General features: G+C 46.5%; 6 non-coding genes across 6 annotated transcripts; all 6 read left to right on the plus strand.

The window, feature by feature from the left end:
• Positions 1-346: 346 nt before the first annotated feature.
• Positions 347-537, plus strand: LOC141191857 (U2 spliceosomal RNA). The gene has a single exon (XR_012265557.1). It is a non-coding gene; the product is annotated as a U2 spliceosomal RNA (small nuclear RNA).
• Positions 538-1,652: 1,115 nt separating this feature from the next.
• LOC141191858 (U2 spliceosomal RNA) lies at positions 1,653-1,843 on the plus strand. The gene has a single exon (XR_012265558.1). It is a non-coding gene; the product is annotated as a U2 spliceosomal RNA (small nuclear RNA).
• A 1,115-nt stretch (positions 1,844-2,958) lies between these two features.
• LOC141192031 (U2 spliceosomal RNA) lies at positions 2,959-3,149 on the plus strand. The gene has a single exon (XR_012265727.1). It is a non-coding gene; the product is annotated as a U2 spliceosomal RNA (small nuclear RNA).
• Positions 3,150-9,539: 6,390 nt separating this feature from the next.
• On the plus strand, positions 9,540-9,728 carry LOC141192132 (U2 spliceosomal RNA). The gene has a single exon (XR_012265821.1). It is a non-coding gene; the product is annotated as a U2 spliceosomal RNA (small nuclear RNA).
• A 1,115-nt stretch (positions 9,729-10,843) lies between these two features.
• Positions 10,844-11,034, plus strand: LOC141191859 (U2 spliceosomal RNA). The gene has a single exon (XR_012265559.1). It is a non-coding gene; the product is annotated as a U2 spliceosomal RNA (small nuclear RNA).
• A 1,115-nt stretch (positions 11,035-12,149) lies between these two features.
• On the plus strand, positions 12,150-12,340 carry LOC141192040 (U2 spliceosomal RNA). Its single transcript, XR_012265735.1, has one exon. It is a non-coding gene; the product is annotated as a U2 spliceosomal RNA (small nuclear RNA).
• The last annotated feature ends 5,162 nt before the right edge of the window (positions 12,341-17,502 follow it).

Here is a 17,502-nt window from a genome sequence, read left to right on the forward strand (position 1 = left end):
CAGCCAGCAGCAGCAGCAGCAGGAGAGGTATGTAATCAGGAGCCCTCCTGCTAAGGGTAGACAGCTGCTCGTTCCACCCCACCCCCCGCCTTAATTGGTTCTCCTCCCTTCCAACGGTGTTGAGGCGGGTGGGAACAGCAGGGGGTGAAGGTGCTGTGTTTAAAGAGGTGGAGTTATGCAGATCTAAAACGCGTGGATTGCAGCAGCAGCAAGCCGAAAAGTGCAGGCATGTAAGGGATCTAGAGGTTGACAACATGTCTTCTTAACGGGAGTCCAGGAGCTCATCTCCACAAATGGACTTTTCAGGATCCTTGGGTGGCTCCGTAGTTTGAAACCAATTCTGGTTATCGCTTCTCGGCCTTTTGGCTAAGATCAAGTGTAGTATCTGTTCTTATCAGTTTAATATCTGATACGTCCCCTATCTGGGGACCATATATTAAATGGATTTTTAGAACAGGGAGATGGAAAAAGAGCTTGCTCTGTCCACTCCACGCATTGACCTGGTATTGCAGTATCTCCAGGACCGGTGCACCCCTTCTTTAATGCAGTTTCTAAAATCAGAAAGAATTGAATTCAATGTTTTTTGTTCATTTTGCTTGTTTGTCGGATTTTGGGATGGACTCTTTGGCTTTGCTTTTCTTCTCCTCATTGGATTTTTCATGTTCAAAGTTGCAGAAGCCAGATTACAAGCTCATTTTGGTTCAACTTCAGCAACTGTGCATTGCATTGCCATGTAATGTGATGCAATGCTATCTTTCTAGCTCTCCCTTTTTACTTCCTTTTGGATAAACAGACATATTAGGCAAGCATTTTGGAGCTTTCACCTAAATAACTACAGGTGGTGAGATAAGCTGCACAATATAATTGACCTTTCAGTATATTGTTGCACACACACCATCTATTTAGCAAATGCCCTTGTTATCAACAGCAGCCTTTTAAACTCACCTGAGCTAACAGGTATGTGCGCTGGTTACTCTGCTGCGCTTAAAATTTCTTTTTTGGTTTGCTACAATGCCTTTTCTGAAACGTTGTCTCCTTCTGCTGGAACACTGACTTCTTTCATTTAATGCCTGCAGACTATAAAAGAGAACCCAACCCAAAAAGTTTGGTTGATTAGTCTGTGGCATTCTGTTAAACTGTTGCTTATGGCGGTCTCTGTGAGCTTCTCAGCGACATTCAGCCAGCCAGGTATCCTGCCTGCAGTAGATGGAATGTGGCAATGAAACGCTGGCTGCGCGTGTCATAATAGGCTCTGAGCCTTTATATACCTGTGCACAGCAGCAGCCACCTTCAGTCTGCTGCTGGACAGCCAGCAGCAGCAGCAGCAGGAGAGGTATGTAATCAGGAGCCCTCCTGCTAAGGGTAGACAGCTGCTCGTTCCACCCCACCCCCCGCCTTAATTGGTTCTCCTCCCTTCCAACGGTGTTGAGGCGGGTGGGAACAGCAGGGGGTGAAGGTGCTGTGTTTAAAGAGGTGGAGTTATGCAGATCTAAAACGCGTGGATTGCAGCAGCAGCAAGCCGAAAAGTGCAGGCATGTAAGGGATCTAGAGGTTGACAACATGTCTTCTTAACGGGAGTCCAGGAGCTCATCTCCACAAATGGACTTTTCAGGATCCTTGGGTGGCTCCGTAGTTTGAAACCAATTCTGGTTATCGCTTCTCGGCCTTTTGGCTAAGATCAAGTGTAGTATCTGTTCTTATCAGTTTAATATCTGATACGTCCCCTATCTGGGGACCATATATTAAATGGATTTTTAGAACAGGGAGATGGAAAAAGAGCTTGCTCTGTCCACTCCACGCATTGACCTGGTATTGCAGTATCTCCAGGACCGGTGCACCCCTTCTTTAATGCAGTTTCTAAAATCAGAAAGAATTGAATTCAATGTTTTTTGTTCATTTTGCTTGTTTGTCGGATTTTGGGATGGACTCTTTGGCTTTGCTTTTCTTCTCCTCATTGGATTTTTCATGTTCAAAGTTGCAGAAGCCAGATTACAAGCTCATTTTGGTTCAACTTCAGCAACTGTGCATTGCATTGCCATGTAATGTGATGCAATGCTATCTTTCTAGCTCTCCCTTTTTACTTCCTTTTGGATAAACAGACATATTAGGCAAGCATTTTGGAGCTTTCACCTAAATAACTACAGGTGGTGAGATAAGCTGCACAATATAATTGACCTTTCAGTATATTGTTGCACACACACCATCTATTTAGCAAATGCCCTTGTTATCAACAGCAGCCTTTTAAACTCACCTGAGCTAACAGGTATGTGCGCTGGTTACTCTGCTGCGCTTAAAATTTCTTTTTTGGTTTGCTACAATGCCTTTTCTGAAACGTTGTCTCCTTCTGCTGGAACACTGACTTCTTTCATTTAATGCCTGCAGACTATAAAAGAGAACCCAACCCAAAAAGTTTGGTTGATTAGTCTGTGGCATTCTGTTAAACTGTTGCTTATGGCGGTCTCTGTGAGCTTCTCAGCGACATTCAGCCAGCCAGGTATCCTGCCTGCAGTAGATGGAATGTGGCAATGGAACGCTGGCTGCGCGTGTCATAATAGGCTCTGAGCCTTTATATACCTGTGCACAGCAGCAGCCACCTTCAGTCTGCTGCTGGACAGCCAGCAGCAGCAGCAGCAGGAGAGGTATGTAATCAGGAGCCCTCCTGCTAAGGGTAGACAGCTGCTCGTTCCACCCCACCCCCCGCCTTAATTGGTTCTCCTCCCTTCCAACGGTGTTGAGGCGGGTGGGAACAGCAGGGGGTGAAGGTGCTGTGTTTAAAGAGGTGGAGTTATGCAGATCTAAAACGCGTGGATTGCAGCAGCAGCAAGCCAAAAAGTGCAGGAATGTAAGGGATCTACAGGTTGACAACATGTCTTCTTAACGGGAGTCCAGGAGCTCATCTCCACAAATGGACTTTTCAGGATCCTTGGGTGGCTCCGTAGTTTGAAACCAATTCTGGTTATCGCTTCTCGGCCTTTTGGCTAAGATCAAGTGTAGTATCTGTTCTTATCAGTTTAATATCTGATACGTCCCCTATCTGGGGACCATATATTAAATGGATTTTTAGAACAGGGAGATGGAAAAAGAGCTTGCTCTGTCCATTCCACGCATTGACCTGGTATTGCAATATCTCCAGGACCAGTGCACCCCTTCTTTAATGCAGTTTCTAAAATCAGAAAGAATTGAATTCAATGTTTTTTGTTCATTTTGCTTGTTTGTCGGATTTTGGGATGGACTCTTTGGCTTTGCTTTTCTTCTCCTCATTGGATTTTTCATGTTCAAAGTTGCAGAAGCCAGATTAGAAGCTCATTTTGGTTCAACTTCAGCAACTGTGCATTGCATTGCCACGTAATGTGATGCAATACTATCTTTCTAGCTCTCCCTTTTTACTTCCTTTTGGATAAACAGACATATTAGGCAAGCATTTTGGAGCTTTCACCTAAATAACTACAGGTGGTGAGATAAGCTGCACAATATAATTGACCTTTCAGTATATTGTTGCACACACACCATCTATTTAGCAAATGCCCTTGTTATCAACAGCAGCCTTTTAAACTCACCTGAGCTAACAGGTATGTGCGCTGGTTACTCTGCTGCGCTTAAAATTTCTTTTTTGGTTTGCTACAATGCCTTTTCTGAAACGTTGTCTCCTTCTGCTGGAACACTGACTTCTTTCATTTAATGCCTGCAGACTATAAAAGAGAACCCAACCCAAAAAGTTTGGTTGATTAGTCTGTGGCATTCTGTTAAACTGTTGCTTATGGCGGTCTCTGTGAGCTTCTCAGCGACATTCAGCCAGCCAGGTATCCTGCCTGCAGTAGATGGAATGTGGCAATGGAACGCTGGCTGCGCGTGTCATAATAGGCTCTGAGCCTTTATATACCTGTGCACAGCAGCAGCCACCTTCAGTCTGCTGCTGGACAGCCAGCAGCAGCAGCAGCAGGAGAGGTATGTAATCAAGAGCCCTCCTGCTAATGGTAGACAGCTGCTCGTTCCACCCCACCCCCCGCCTTAATTGGTTCTCCTCCCTTCCAACGGTGTTGAGGCGGGTGGGAACAGCAGGGGGTGAAGGTGCTGTGTTTAAAGAGGTGGAGTTATGCAGATCTAAAACGCGTGGATTGCAGCAGCAGCAAGCCGAAAAGTGCAGGCATGTAAGGGATCTAGAGGTTGACAACATGTCTTCTTAACGGGAGTCCAGGAGCTCATCTCCACAAATGGACTTTTCAGGATCCTTGGGTGACTCCGTAGTTTGAAACCAATTCTGGTTATCGCTTCTCGGCCTTTTGGCTAAGATCAAGTGCTTTATTGCAGGAGATTGTGGTTGAAGGGCACTCGGGTACCCCTCTCCTTGGCCTGGCAGGATCGTCCACTTTGGTGGACTTAACCTGCTTGCTGCTATTAGGGAGAGGGCTTAGTCCCAGGGTAACGAGTTGCGATCCCCCAGCTTCCAGGTGTTTTTCGCTGCAAGAACACTGGGAGCGCAGATTGCAAGCGGCTGCAATTTGCAACCTTGTTGCGTTTTTCCATGGAGGTTGACCCTAACCTCGTGCCTCTTTATGCAAGGCTAAAAAACTCTATCCGAGTTCACTTCACGGCGGGTGGCTCGGATATGAGGAAATTAGGGTATGTAGTCCAGGACGTGCTCAGGAACCTTCTTGGCGTACAAAGGAATGAAATTCTCTCCATCCAGGATTATCCCAGAAGAGGTGACTATGACATCACATTCACCGGAGAAGGTATTTTTAGAGATGTACTAGAAAAGTTAAAAAAAGTTGAAAATAGTCCTGTTTTGAAAGGGATACAAATTGTTGAGCACGTCCTGGATGAGGTAAGACTGGTTATTGTAAAAATATTTTCGCCCTTTGTTTCTGCTCCAGAAGTAATGTCATTTCTAGCAATTTATTTTAAAAGTGTTAAATGTATTGGGAAGATATTAAACGAATATAACATATGGACATCTAAGTGGAAATTCCTTGTGAAGTGTACAAGAGATCCAAATACACCAGGTGGTATACGGCTCCCCCCTGCCCGTTTCAAAATTGGGCAAACAAATGGGGATTTCTTCTTTTCTGGGATGCCAGTATATTGCAGAAATTGTGGGCGCTATGGTCATTCAAAAGAAAACTGTCATGTATCATGTAGAAATTGTGCTAGTGAAGAACATGAGACAAAAGAATGCCATAAGGAAAAGAAATGCAGTTTTTGCCAGACTCCAGGTCACTTTTATTTTTCTTGCCCTCACAGATTTCGGGAAGATGAGCAAAAGGGGAAGTCCAAGACGTCCGACCAAGGACCAAAAGATCAGACCACCCCTCAGGAGGAGGAACAACAACCTGGAGCCTCTGGAGACAATAAGGGCGTACCAAATAGTGAAGTGTCTCCAGAGTCTATGACAGGTAAAATACCAAATCCCAAAACCTGGCTGCAGGACCTGCGGGAGTCCAAAAGGAGGGCTGAGAAGGAGCAGAAGGGCACTACTGGTAAGGTCAAAAGGGACCGGCAAAAGGCCGACACAGAAGCCCATGCCCAGTCTGGATCTCCTAGTGCTGAGGGCGCTGAGTGGATAAAGGTGGGTCCTAAGAAAAAGAAAAAGGGTGGTTCGGAGGAGGCAGCAGGAGGTGAACAGATGGACACTTCTCCAGAAGGGGACGTGGACGCTGGACCCTCAGGGGTTTCGGTCTCCGCTGCTACAGGTGGGGACCGGGATCTTGCTGCCTCTGAAGAGTCAGAGGCTCTGCCTTGTGCGCAACCTCCTCCTATAGGACGACCTTCTACAGGTCAAACAGGGGCGGCGGAACCCCTCGGGGACCCACCTGATGAGGAACTGCATGGCCAGCCAATGGAGACCCAGCGGGTTCTGCCAGCCAGCCCTCCGAGCTATGCCAGTGTAGCGTCGGGTTTATATAAATGTGGTAATCTTTCCTCCTCCACGGAGACTCTCGTGACGATACTATCAGATGAGGAGGGAGGCGCAAGCCCAGTGGTCTGATCAGGTTCATCGGACAGGTAAATCCGTTGCTCTTAGTTACCTAAGTAAAATTTCTACATTTTCTAATGATGGCTGAACTCAAAGGTATTTCCCTCAACGTGAGAGGCATAAAATCTAACACGAGAAGATCTGCTCTTTTTAATTTTTTTACGTGTTTTACTGCATCTGTATTTTTTCTGCAAGAATGTAATATCCCACATGAAATGTCATATCAAAAATATAAAGATGAGTGGAAGTGTGGGCCATCTGTCTGGTCCGGATCGAATGCTGCAGGATCAGCGGGTGTAGCCATACTTTTTAAAGGGAACGTTTTAATTGATTTTATTCAGGAAATTTTACCAGGTCGTATTTTATTAGTGAAAGCTTTTATTGATGGTATTAGATGGCAGTTTTTAAATTTTTATGGATCCCCAGAGAAAAATGAAAGAGCCGAAATGCTTGATCTTTTACCATTATTTATTAATAACTCTGAACCTTTTATCTTAGCAGGGGATTTTAATTGTGTTTTAAAAGGTGAAAACCGGCGCTCCAGCTCTGTAAGCAGGAACTACGATAAAACCTCAGGTATGCTACATGATATAGTCAAAGATGCTAAATTGATAGACATATATAAAGAGTGTCATAGTGACAGCCCAGAGGACGCCGGTTTCACTTGGAGCAATGCTAATTGTAGCTCTAGGATTGATTTTATTTTTGGTTCAGATAAAACAATACCTGCCAAATGTGAAGTTTTAACTAATATATTTTCAGACCATAAACTTTTATCCTTTACCATAAAAGTAAATGACAACAAAAAATGTGGTAAGAAAAGCTGGAAAATGAACGTATCCCTTTTAACCGACCCGCAGATTTTATCAGATTTTATTGAGTTTTATAGGAAATGTAGAAAAGGGAAAAAAACAAATGAGACTATGAGTGTATGGTGGGATAGAATGAAAGTAAAAATAAAAGACTTTTTTATTAAAAAGAGTATATGTAGAGCCAAAGAAAAATATGAAGAATATAGAATTTTAAATACCCGCCTACAAACATTATTTAAGCTCAGAGACAATGGGATAGATGTACAAGTTGATATTTCAAACTTAAAAGAAGAGATTTCAAAATGGCTAGAACAAAAAGGAAAAGAGATAATTTTTCGTTCTAGAGTACAACATATAGAAGAAAATGAAAAGTGTTCCAGATATTTTTTTAGGAAAAATAAAAAAGAAAAAGTGATAATTGACCATATAGATGGTGAGAATAATATAAAAAATATGCTGGGTAAAGTTGAGGTTTTTTTTTCTAATCTTTTTAATGGAAAAAATATAGATAATAAATTAATGGATGATTCGCTGCAAGGACTAACAGCTGTTTTAGATCCCGCATCCCAAGAGTTTTTATCCCAAGTTTTAACGGAACAAGAAGTGTTAAAAACTATTAAAAGTTTTAAAACTGGAAAGGTCCCTGGTCCTGATGGCATCCCAATAGAATTTTATGTATGTTTTTATGATATTTTAAAAGATGATTTGTTTTATTTGTTTACTGAGGTTTTTAATAATAAGGTTTTATTAAATTCCTGGAAGAAAGGTGAAGTCTCCCTCCTATACAAAAAAGGCGATAAATCAAAATTAGAAAACTGGAGACCAATAACACTTTTAAATTGTGACTATAAAATAATGGCTAAAATTTGTGCAAATCGTCTAAAAGAAGTCATCAGCAAAGTTATTCATTCTAATCAAGTGTGTGGGGTGCCGGGGCGCAGTATATGGGACAATCTGAATTTAGTGAAAGACTGTATTGAGGATGTGAAAGACAGAAAGGGGAAAATGGCGATTTTATCTATTGATTTTGAAAAAGCATTTGACCGTGTCTCACACTTTTATCTTTTTAAAGTTTTAGAGAAAATGGGCATACCAGAAGGGTTTTTACTATCGCTTAAAGCATTTTACAAGGATTGTACAAGTAAGATTTTAGTGAATGGTTTTAAGACACAAGAGGTATTTTTACGGTCAGGGGTGAAACAGGGATGCCCTCTGTCCCCCCTACTGTTTATCTGTGCACTGGAACCAATGTTATGTGCAATACGTAAAAATAAACAGATATGCGGTGTCCCTCTGCCTGGAAGCGGTGGTTTGGAGGCCAAGGTTGTAGGCTACATGGATGACGTGGCGGTCTTGTGTACAGATGCACCATCACTTACGGCCACTCTCCATCAAGTGCAATCCTTTTGTCTAGCTTCTGGTTTTAAAATCAATTTTAATAAGTGTAACATTTTAAGTGTTGGGGGGATGATTTTACGTGATGTACCAATTAATGTCTCCGAATCCATTTCCATTTTAGGTATATCATTCACTGAAAATAATGATGGTTATAATAGTTGGGAAACAGTTATACAGAAAGTAAATACGAAAATATGTATGTGGAACATGAGGAGACTTACAATGGAGGGTAAAGTATTGGTTTTAAAGATGGTGATTTTACCTCTTTTATTGTATCTTAGCATGGTTTTCCCCCCGCCTGTTAATGTTTTAAAAAAGATAACCAAAACCTGTTTTACCTTCTTTTGGAACTCAAAAATGGAAAAGCTGAAAAGAGAAATCGTGATGAAATCAAAAGTAAAAGGTGGTAAAGATTTTCCAGATTTTAATAGGTTTCTTTTAATCCATCTGTTCGTTTACTGTTTTAATGCCCTTTTTAAGAATCACTATTGGTCCTTTTTTATGCGTTTTAATACAGGATTTTTTATGAGAAAGTTTGGATGGTATGAAGTTAATATATCTGTGCCCCATGCTTTTAATTTGTCGACGCATTATGAGATTTTAAAGAAAATAGTGTCCGATTTTAATTTAGGGACTAAGAAAATAGAGGAATTAAGAAATAGTAAGAAACTAATTAAAGAAATACGTAAAAGTGAGGAAATATGTAATGTTGACAGATATGATGATGACAAATCTATGTCTATCTGGAAAATGATTAACGTTTTTTATCTTTTTAATGAACAGAGAGATCTGGCTTGGAGTTGCATGCACCGCTGTCTTCCTTGCCGGGCATTCCAATACAGAAGAGGATTTGTGAGGTCTGCCATCTGCCCAAGAGCCGGATGCCAAGAGGAGGAAACGGTGGAACATCTATTATGGACATGTAATTTTGCAAAGGATTTCTGGAGAAGACTGTTCCCCCTACTGGAAAGGGTGGCAGACCTCAAGGACTTTACATATAAAACTGTGCTATACGGATTTATGGAATGCCCCACAATGGACCAGTACACAATGGCTTGGAAGACAGTGAACTGCGCCAAGTCATCTCTCTGGAAAGCGCGCAACATTGCTATTTTTAAACAAGATGTTTTATCAGTGAATGATGTTTTAAGTTTATGTTTATGTGAAATGTATACTTATTATTTAATTGACAAAAAGAAGAATGTACATATTTCCAAAAAATGGCTTGTTGACCAATGGAACCTAATTATTTAAAATCTTTGTATTTTTTTGTTTTGTAAATTTCATTTGTCTTTTAACGTTTGGTATTTGTGTAATTATGCTTGTAATTTGTTAAAGTTTTAATAAACGGTTTTATCCCTCTGCAGGGGATAGCCAAATTAAAAAAAAAATCTGTTCTTATCAGTTTAATATCTGATACGTCCCCTATCTGGGGACCATATATTAAATGGATTTTTAGAACAGGGAGATGGAAAAAGAGCTTGCTCTGTCCACTCCACGCATTGACCTGGTATTGCAGTATCTCCAGGACCGGTGCACCCCTTCTTTAATGCAGTTTCTAAAATCAGAAAGAATTGAATTCAATGTTTTTTGTTCATTTTGCTTGTTTGTCGGATTTTGGGATGGACTCTTTGGCTTTGCTTTTCTTCTCCTCATTGGATTTTTCATGTTCAAAGTTGCAGAAGCCAGATTACAAGCTCATTTTGGTTCAACTTCAGCAACTGTGCATTGCATTGCCATGTAATGTGATGCAATGCTATCTTTCTAGCTCTCCCTTTTTACTTCCTTTTGGATAAACAGACATATTAGGCAAGCATTTTGGAGCTTTCACCTAAATAACTACAGGTGGTGAGATAAGCTGCACAATATAATTGACCTTTCAGTATATTGTTGCACACACACCATCTATTTAGCAAATGCCCTTGTTATCAACAGCAGCCTTTTAAACTCACCTGAGCTAACAGGTATGTGCGCTGGTTACTCTGCTGCGCTTAAAATTTCTTTTTTGGTTTGCTACAATGCCTTTTCTGAAACGTTGTCTCCTTCTGCTGGAACACTGACTTCTTTCATTTAATGCCTGCAGACTATAAAAGAGAACCCAACCCAAAAAGTTTGGTTGATTAGTCTGTGGCATTCTGTTAAACTGTTGCTTATGGCGGTCTCTGTGAGCTTCTCAGCGACATTCAGCCAGCCAGGTATCCTGCCTGCAGTAGATGGAATGTGGCAATGGAACGCTGGCTGCGCGTGTCATAATAGGCTCTGAGCCTTTATATACCTGTGCACAGCAGCAGCCACCTTCAGTCTGCTGCTGGACAGCCAGCAGCAGCAGCAGCAGGAGAGGTATGTAATCAGGAGCCCTCCTGCTAAGGGTAGACAGCTGCTCGTTCCACCCCACCCCCCGCCTTAATTGGTTCTCCTCCCTTCCAACGGTGTTGAGGCGGGTGGGAACAGCAGGGGGTGAAGGTGCTGTGTTTAAAGAGGTGGAGTTATGCAGATCTAAAACGCGTGGATTGCAGCAGCAGCAAGCCGAAAAGTGCAGGCATGTAAGGGATCTAGAGGTTGACAACATGTCTTCTTAACGGGAGTCCAGGAGCTCATCTCCACAAATGGACTTTTCAGGATCCTTGGGTGGCTCCGTAGTTTGAAACCAATTCTGGTTATCGCTTCTCGGCCTTTTGGCTAAGATCAAGTGTAGTATCTGTTCTTATCAGTTTAATATCTGATACGTCCCCTATCTGGGGACCATATATTAAATGGATTTTTAGAACAGGGAGATGGAAAAAGAGCTTGCTCTGTCCACTCCACGCATTGACCTGGTATTGCAGTATCTCCAGGACCGGTGCACCCCTTCTTTAATGCAGTTTCTAAAATCAGAAAGAATTGAATTCAATGTTTTTTGTTCATTTTGCTTGTTTGTCGGATTTTGGGATGGACTCTTTGGCTTTGCTTTTCTTCTCCTCATTGGATTTTTCATGTTCAAAGTTGCAGAAGCCAGATTACAAGCTCATTTTGGTTCAACTTCAGCAACTGTGCATTGCATTGCCATGTAATGTGATGCAATGCTATATTTCTAGCTCTCCCTTTTTACTTCCTTTTGGATAAACAGACATATTAGGCAAGCATTTTGGAGCTTTCACCTAAATAACTACAGGTGGTGAGATAAGCTGCACAATATAATTGACCTTTCAGTATATTGTTGCACACACACCATCTATTTAGCAAATGCCCTTGTTATCAACAGCAGCCTTTTAAACTCACCTGAGCTAACAGGTATGTGCGCTGGTTACTCTGCTGCGCTTAAAATTTCTTTTTTGGTTTGCTACAATGCCTTTTCTGAAACGTTGTCTCCTTCTGCTGGAACACTGACTTCTTTCATTTAATGCCTGCAGACTATAAAAGAGAACCCAACCCAAAAAGTTTGGTTGATTAGTCTGTGGCATTCTGTTAAACTGTTGCTTATGGCGGTCTCTGTGAGCTTCTCAGCGACATTCAGCCAGCCAGGTATCCTGCCTGCAGTAGATGGAATGTGGCAATGGAACGCTGGCTGCGCGTGTCATAATAGGCTCTGAGCCTTTATATACCTGTGCACAGCAGCAGCCACCTTCAGTCTGCTGCTGGACAGCCAGCAGCAGCAGCAGCAGGAGAGGTATGTAATCAGGAGCCCTCCTGCTAAGGGTAGACAGCTGCTCGTTCCACCCCACCCCCCGCCTTAATTGGTTCTCCTCCCTTCCAACGGTGTTGAGGCAGGTGGGAACAGCAGGGGGTGAAGGTGCTGTGTTTAAAGAGGTGGAGTTATGCAGATCTAAAACGCGTGGATTGCAGCAGCAGCAAGCCGAAAAGTGCAGGCATGTAAGGGATCTAGAGGTTGACAACATGTCTTCTTAACGGGAGTCCAGGAGCTCATCTCCACAAATGGACTTTTCAGGATCCTTGGGTGGCTCCGTAGTTTGAAACCAATTCTGGTTATCGCTTCTCGGCCTTTTGGCTAAGATCAAGTGTAGTATCTGTTCTTATCAGTTTAATATCTGATACGTCCCCTATCTGGGGACCATATATTAAATGGATTTTTAGAACAGGGAGATGGAAAAAGAGCTTGCTCTGTCCACTCCACGCATTGACCTGGTATTGCAGTATCTCCAGGACCGGTGCAGCCCTTCTTTAATGCAGTTTCTAAAATCAGAAAGAATTGAATTCAATGTTTTTTGTTCATTTTGCTTGTTTGTCGGATTTTGGGATGGACTCTTTGGCTTTGCTTTTCTTCTCCTCATTGGATTTTTCATGTTCAAAGTTGCAGAAGCCAGATTACAAGCTCATTTTGGTTCAACTTCAGCAACTGTGCATTGCATTGCCATGTAATGTGATGCAATGCTATCTTTCTAGCTCTCCCTTTTTACTTCCTTTTGGATAAACAGACATATTAGGCAAGCATTTTGAAGCTTTCACCTAAATAACTACAGGTGGTGAGATAAGCTGCACAATATAATTGACCTTTCAGTATATTGTTGTGACGCGCCCCTGGGCCTGTGTCGCGCTGCGTTGCGCACGCGGGAGCTTACCCGGAGCCGGATCTCTTGAGGGTTGTAGTCTCGTGGCGGCGACCCGGTCCGTGCCCAGGGAGTCAAACTGAGCGGCGATGTACTAGCAGTAGATGGTTGATGACTACGCCACCCGTTGAATGCAGCTATGGAGCTGCCGCTGCAGGGCAGACCGCTGAGGCCGGTGGAAGGATGGTGCAGCGTGGATGGTATAACCCCCAACGGGAGGGGTATGGCCTCAGGGCAGCCGACGTGGATGATGGGGGTAGCAGGAACCACTCAGAGACGGTGCGGTGTAGTTCAGGGTCTTTACTGGTGACAAAGATAGACCCTCCCGGAGTACTTGCTAGTGATAGGGGCCTGGTCAGTCCTTGAGCAGATGGGATCTCCCCTGGCCAGGCGGAGTTGTAGGCCTTCCCAACTAACTGTACTCTTCTGGCTACCTTGCTAGAGGCGGGAATAAGTAGCCCACGTCCCTGAGTGTACCGTGTGGTGCTCACCCGTATGGCCGGTGACTCGGGGCCTTCTAATGGCTTCCGCTCCACGATGGCGGTGCTGGTCCCACGCGTGTGACCGTGCCTTCGGGCTTCTGGGCCAGAGGACCTGAAATCCTCTGCCGGACGGTTTCTGCTGCTGGGTAGGAGTTAGTCCCCACAGCCTCGGACTCCGGGTCCGGTTAGAAATCTTCTCAGTCAGGGCGAGCTCTGTAGCTGCCAGCCCCTGACTCGTTGTAACACTGCTCCCCACAGAGCTCCTGATGTTTCTTGCTATGCTGCTTCTCTTCTCTACTCTTGTTCTGTCTTCTTTCTCACTCCTTGACTCCAGGCTCAGGCCCCAGGACAGGGCCTGCCTGTGGAGCAGAGCCCATAGAGCAGCTCTGCTCCCTGTCTTCTCCTCACAGAACTCCCTACCCTGCCTCAGCCCCAGGTTTATCTAGGGGAAGTCCTTCCCCTCCCAAGACTGGGCAGGAGGTGTGGCATGCACAGGATCCCTGACCAAAGGACCTCCCACCTGCTCTCAGACGTAATATCTCTATCACTGTGGCAACCAGACCCCTGGGGTGTCACATTCCCCCCTAGTGAAATTTAGTACTCCGGGACTAAACATATTTTTGTAACATAACAAAGTATAAACAATAACATTACAATAAGGAAACGCATAAAGCTGGTCACGGCGTGTCCATAACCGGGTGCAGTCTTTGAAGAAAGCAAGGTGTCCATTTCACCAAAACAGGGAGACGTAACCAGGTAGGGGTCTGTCCTACCCCGAGTCCTCAACAGTCTTTTAGTCCATCCTGGGTTACGCTCCACTAACTGTACAAAGGATTCCCGGTAAATCCACCAAGGACTCCTATAAATAACTGGAAACACATAATATTTACAAGATATGGCCGCTCTCAGTCCTCGGCCAGTGGGGATAAGGATTGGCTGCTCACAGTCCTCAGCCTGTGGGGAGATGGGATGGCTGCTCACAGTCCTCAGCCTGGTTAAGGATAGGGGACACACGGGAACAGTTCACACTTGTCCCAACGGGGACCATATTTTAATTAGCAACACAAGTACCCCTACGGGTAACTATGTACAGTTCCACTTTACCGTACTTCAGTAACGGCATCCTCCTGCTCCTTCTTGTGTGTAGGCTTCAGACCGGTCCGGGTCCTCTTGGCTTTCCTCGTATTGGTAATACTGCAGCTCCTCCTCGGTTAGCCGGTGAACGTGGAGGGCGTACAGTCCTTTTGCACCTGGGGAGTTCAGGCCTTGCGACCAGGCGTGGAGAGGGTCGCCGCTGATGACGCCCGGGGTCAGAGGGTGCAACTTTGGGCCTGGGCGCGGGCTGGTGGTGGTAGTGCCCAGGGCTGGAGGGCTTGGCCGCAGGGCTTGTTGCGGGGGCTGGAGCAGGTCGGTGTCTGCAGCGCCCGGAATCGGCGGCTCCACCAGGGGGCCCGGGAGCAGGCTGACGCTGGCAGCGTCCGGGACAGGGAGACTCCTCTTACCTGCTCCCGCGACCGCTCCTGCGTCACGCGTCTTCTCCCGGCGCTGGTCGGGGCCGGCGACGACTGGGGCACTGCCGATGCTGGGCAGCTTAGTCTGCTGCCGGTCCGCCATCTTGCTGTCCGTTCCTGGTGTCCTCCTCCCCCCTAGTGGACCGTGGCCTACCTTCCGGAGATCCTCTTCCGTAGGCCGCGGCTCCGCAGTCAATCGTCGGGGTAGAGGACCTGGCGTCGCGCTCCGATGACGTCAGCGTCGCTCTTCCTCCCTTCCAGGACCTTGCGCAACGTCCGGACGTGAGGCGGGGCTTCAGTTCTCGCGTGCTTTCGAAGTCCACGCCCCTCTTCTTCTTCTTCCCGCGCGGCGTCTCCAAGATGGCGCCGGATGGCGGGAAAACTCCTCGGATGGCGGGAAGAAGGCAGAAGATGGCGCCGGATGGCGGGAAAACTCCTCGGATGGCGGGAAGAAGGCAGAAGATGGCGCCGGATGGCGGGAAAACTCCACGGATGGCGGGAATCTTCACAGATGGCGGGAATCTTCACCACTGGTAAGTTTGAACAGTCTTTTTCAGGCACGCAGTACCCGGTGGTTGCGGGCACGAAATCCTGCCGACTACGCCAAAGTTGACGCGCCCCTGGGCCTGTGTCGCGCTGCGTTGCGCACGCGGGAGCTTACCCGGAGCCGGATCTCTTGAGGGTTGTAGTCTCGTGGCGGCGACCCGGTCCGTGCCCAGGGAGTCAAACTGAGCGGCGATGTACTAGCAGTAGATGGTTGATGACTACGCCACCCGTTGAATGCAGCTATGGAGCTGCCGCTGCAGGGCAGACCGCTGAGGCCGGTGGAAGGATGGTGCAGCGTGGATGGTATTGTAACATACCTGGCGGCGTCCTTGCATGGTGGTCCATCTCCCACTGTGCAAGAGAGCGCACTTGATCTCCTGTCCAGAGTGTCTCTCTGGCTTCCCTCCATGCTGTCTGTTTGTGTCTGTCTCTGCTGCTTAAGGGCGGCGCCCGATCACTTCCTGCTTTTTGTACCTGCTGTGGGTCACACCCCTTGTGCGTCCTCAGCCTATTGCTGTCTGACACTTGGTATATAGCTCAGCAGCTCCCTTCTATCCCTGCCTGAGCATAGTGTTTTCCTTCAGTGTGTGCTTGCACTCTGAAGGTGCCAGGTCCCGTCTTTGTTTCCTTGTCTGCCTTTCCTGGAGGCTGTATTTCCAGGCCTGTCTGAACTGAGTCCTGTATGTCTCCTGCTTTTTGTATCAGTTCCCGTGTCTGAACTTAGTCCTGTATGTCTCCTGCGTTGCGGTATCAGCTCCCGTGTCTGAACTGTGTCCTGTATGTCTCCTGCTTTGCGGTATCAGCTCCCGTGTCTGAACTGAGTCCTGTATGTCTCCTGCTTTGTGGTATTAGTTCCCCTGTCTGAACTGAGTCCTTTCCGTGTATCTTGTCTGTCCTGTCTGAACACGCTCCTAGCCTGTTCCTCCCGCCTTCTAGGGGCCGATTACCTAGACCCGCTCCTGTATCTTGTCTGTCCTGTCTGAACACGCTCCTTGCCTGTTCGTCCCGCCTCTCTGGGGGCAGTATTCCCAGACCCGCTCCTGTATCCCGCTGCAGTGTCGGTCTCCTCCGTACACTCAGTTCCAGTCTGAACTCTCTCCTATCCTTTACCTGTTTTGCCTCTATGTCCGTTCCCTTCCTTTTTCTGCAGAGTCTGAACTCGTACCTAACTCCTGCCTGTTGTCTCTGTACTCCCGTTTGTGAGTTTGTGTTCCACTCGCTACTTCACTGCAAGTACCCTGTGGGTGTCTGGCTCTGTCTTTCCCTTCCTGTCTGTTCCGTGTGAACAGAGTCCTGTCCTGCCCTGCTTCTGCCCGCTGCTCCGGCAGTCCTGTCCTGCCCTGCTTCTGCCCGCTGCTCCGGCAGTCCTGTCCTGCCCTGCTTCTGCCCGCTGCTCCGGCAGTCCTGTCCTGCCCTGCTTCTGCCCGCTGCTCCGGCAGTCCTGTCCTGCCCTGCTTCTGCCCGCTGCTCCGGCAGTCCTGTCCTGCCCTGCTTCTGCCCGCTGCTCCGGCAGTCCTGTCCTGCCCTGCTTCTGCCCGCTGCTCCGGCAGTCCTGTCCTGCCCTGCCTGTACCCCTCTGCCTGTAATGTTCCTGAGTCCCAGTGTGTACTGGGCCCTATCCCGCCTGTGTTCCTACCTGCTAGTGCCTCCCTGTCTGCACTCTAGCTGTGCTTGCCTGTACCCCCCCTGCCTGCTTACCCGCCTGCCTGCATACCAGTCGTGCCTGCCTATACCCACCAGTCTGTGTGCCAGCCTACCAGTCTGTTCCTGTATTCCCCTGTGTGGGTCAACAGCCGTGTCCGGGGTCTGTCCTGGAGTAGCACCTGGTCCCTCTGCTCGGTTCCTCCTTGGTGCACTGGCGTCGTATGCCGTCGTGCGACCCTGGTCGGATCGGGTGAATACCTAGTTACGCCCCTCCAGGCATTCACTCTCCGGCACGGTCCAGTGGAATCACTACCAATCACACGCACACGCCGCTTAGCCCGGGCGTGTGCATAACAGCATGCTCAGGCCATGGTTCCCGTTGAGCCCCACGGCCTTCGCTCTTTGAGAAGTTTTTCCAGCGAATACATGCATTAAAATAAAATAAATAAATTTTTTTTCCCCTTTAGCTGAGTTCCAGGCGAATTACGCACCCGTCCAGATGGATCTATCAGCTCTCGTTCCTGCGGATCCGCCACGTTACTATGGGGATCCAAGACAGTGTCGTGCATTTGTGGAGCAATGCATGCTACA

The sequence above is a fragment of the Phyllobates terribilis genome, unplaced genomic scaffold (genome assembly GCF_046119375.1).
Source record: "Phyllobates terribilis strain yellow unplaced genomic scaffold, ASM4611937v1 Scaffold_52__1_contigs__length_9100884, whole genome shotgun sequence".
Taxonomy (NCBI): Eukaryota; Metazoa; Chordata; class Amphibia; order Anura; family Dendrobatidae; genus Phyllobates; species Phyllobates terribilis.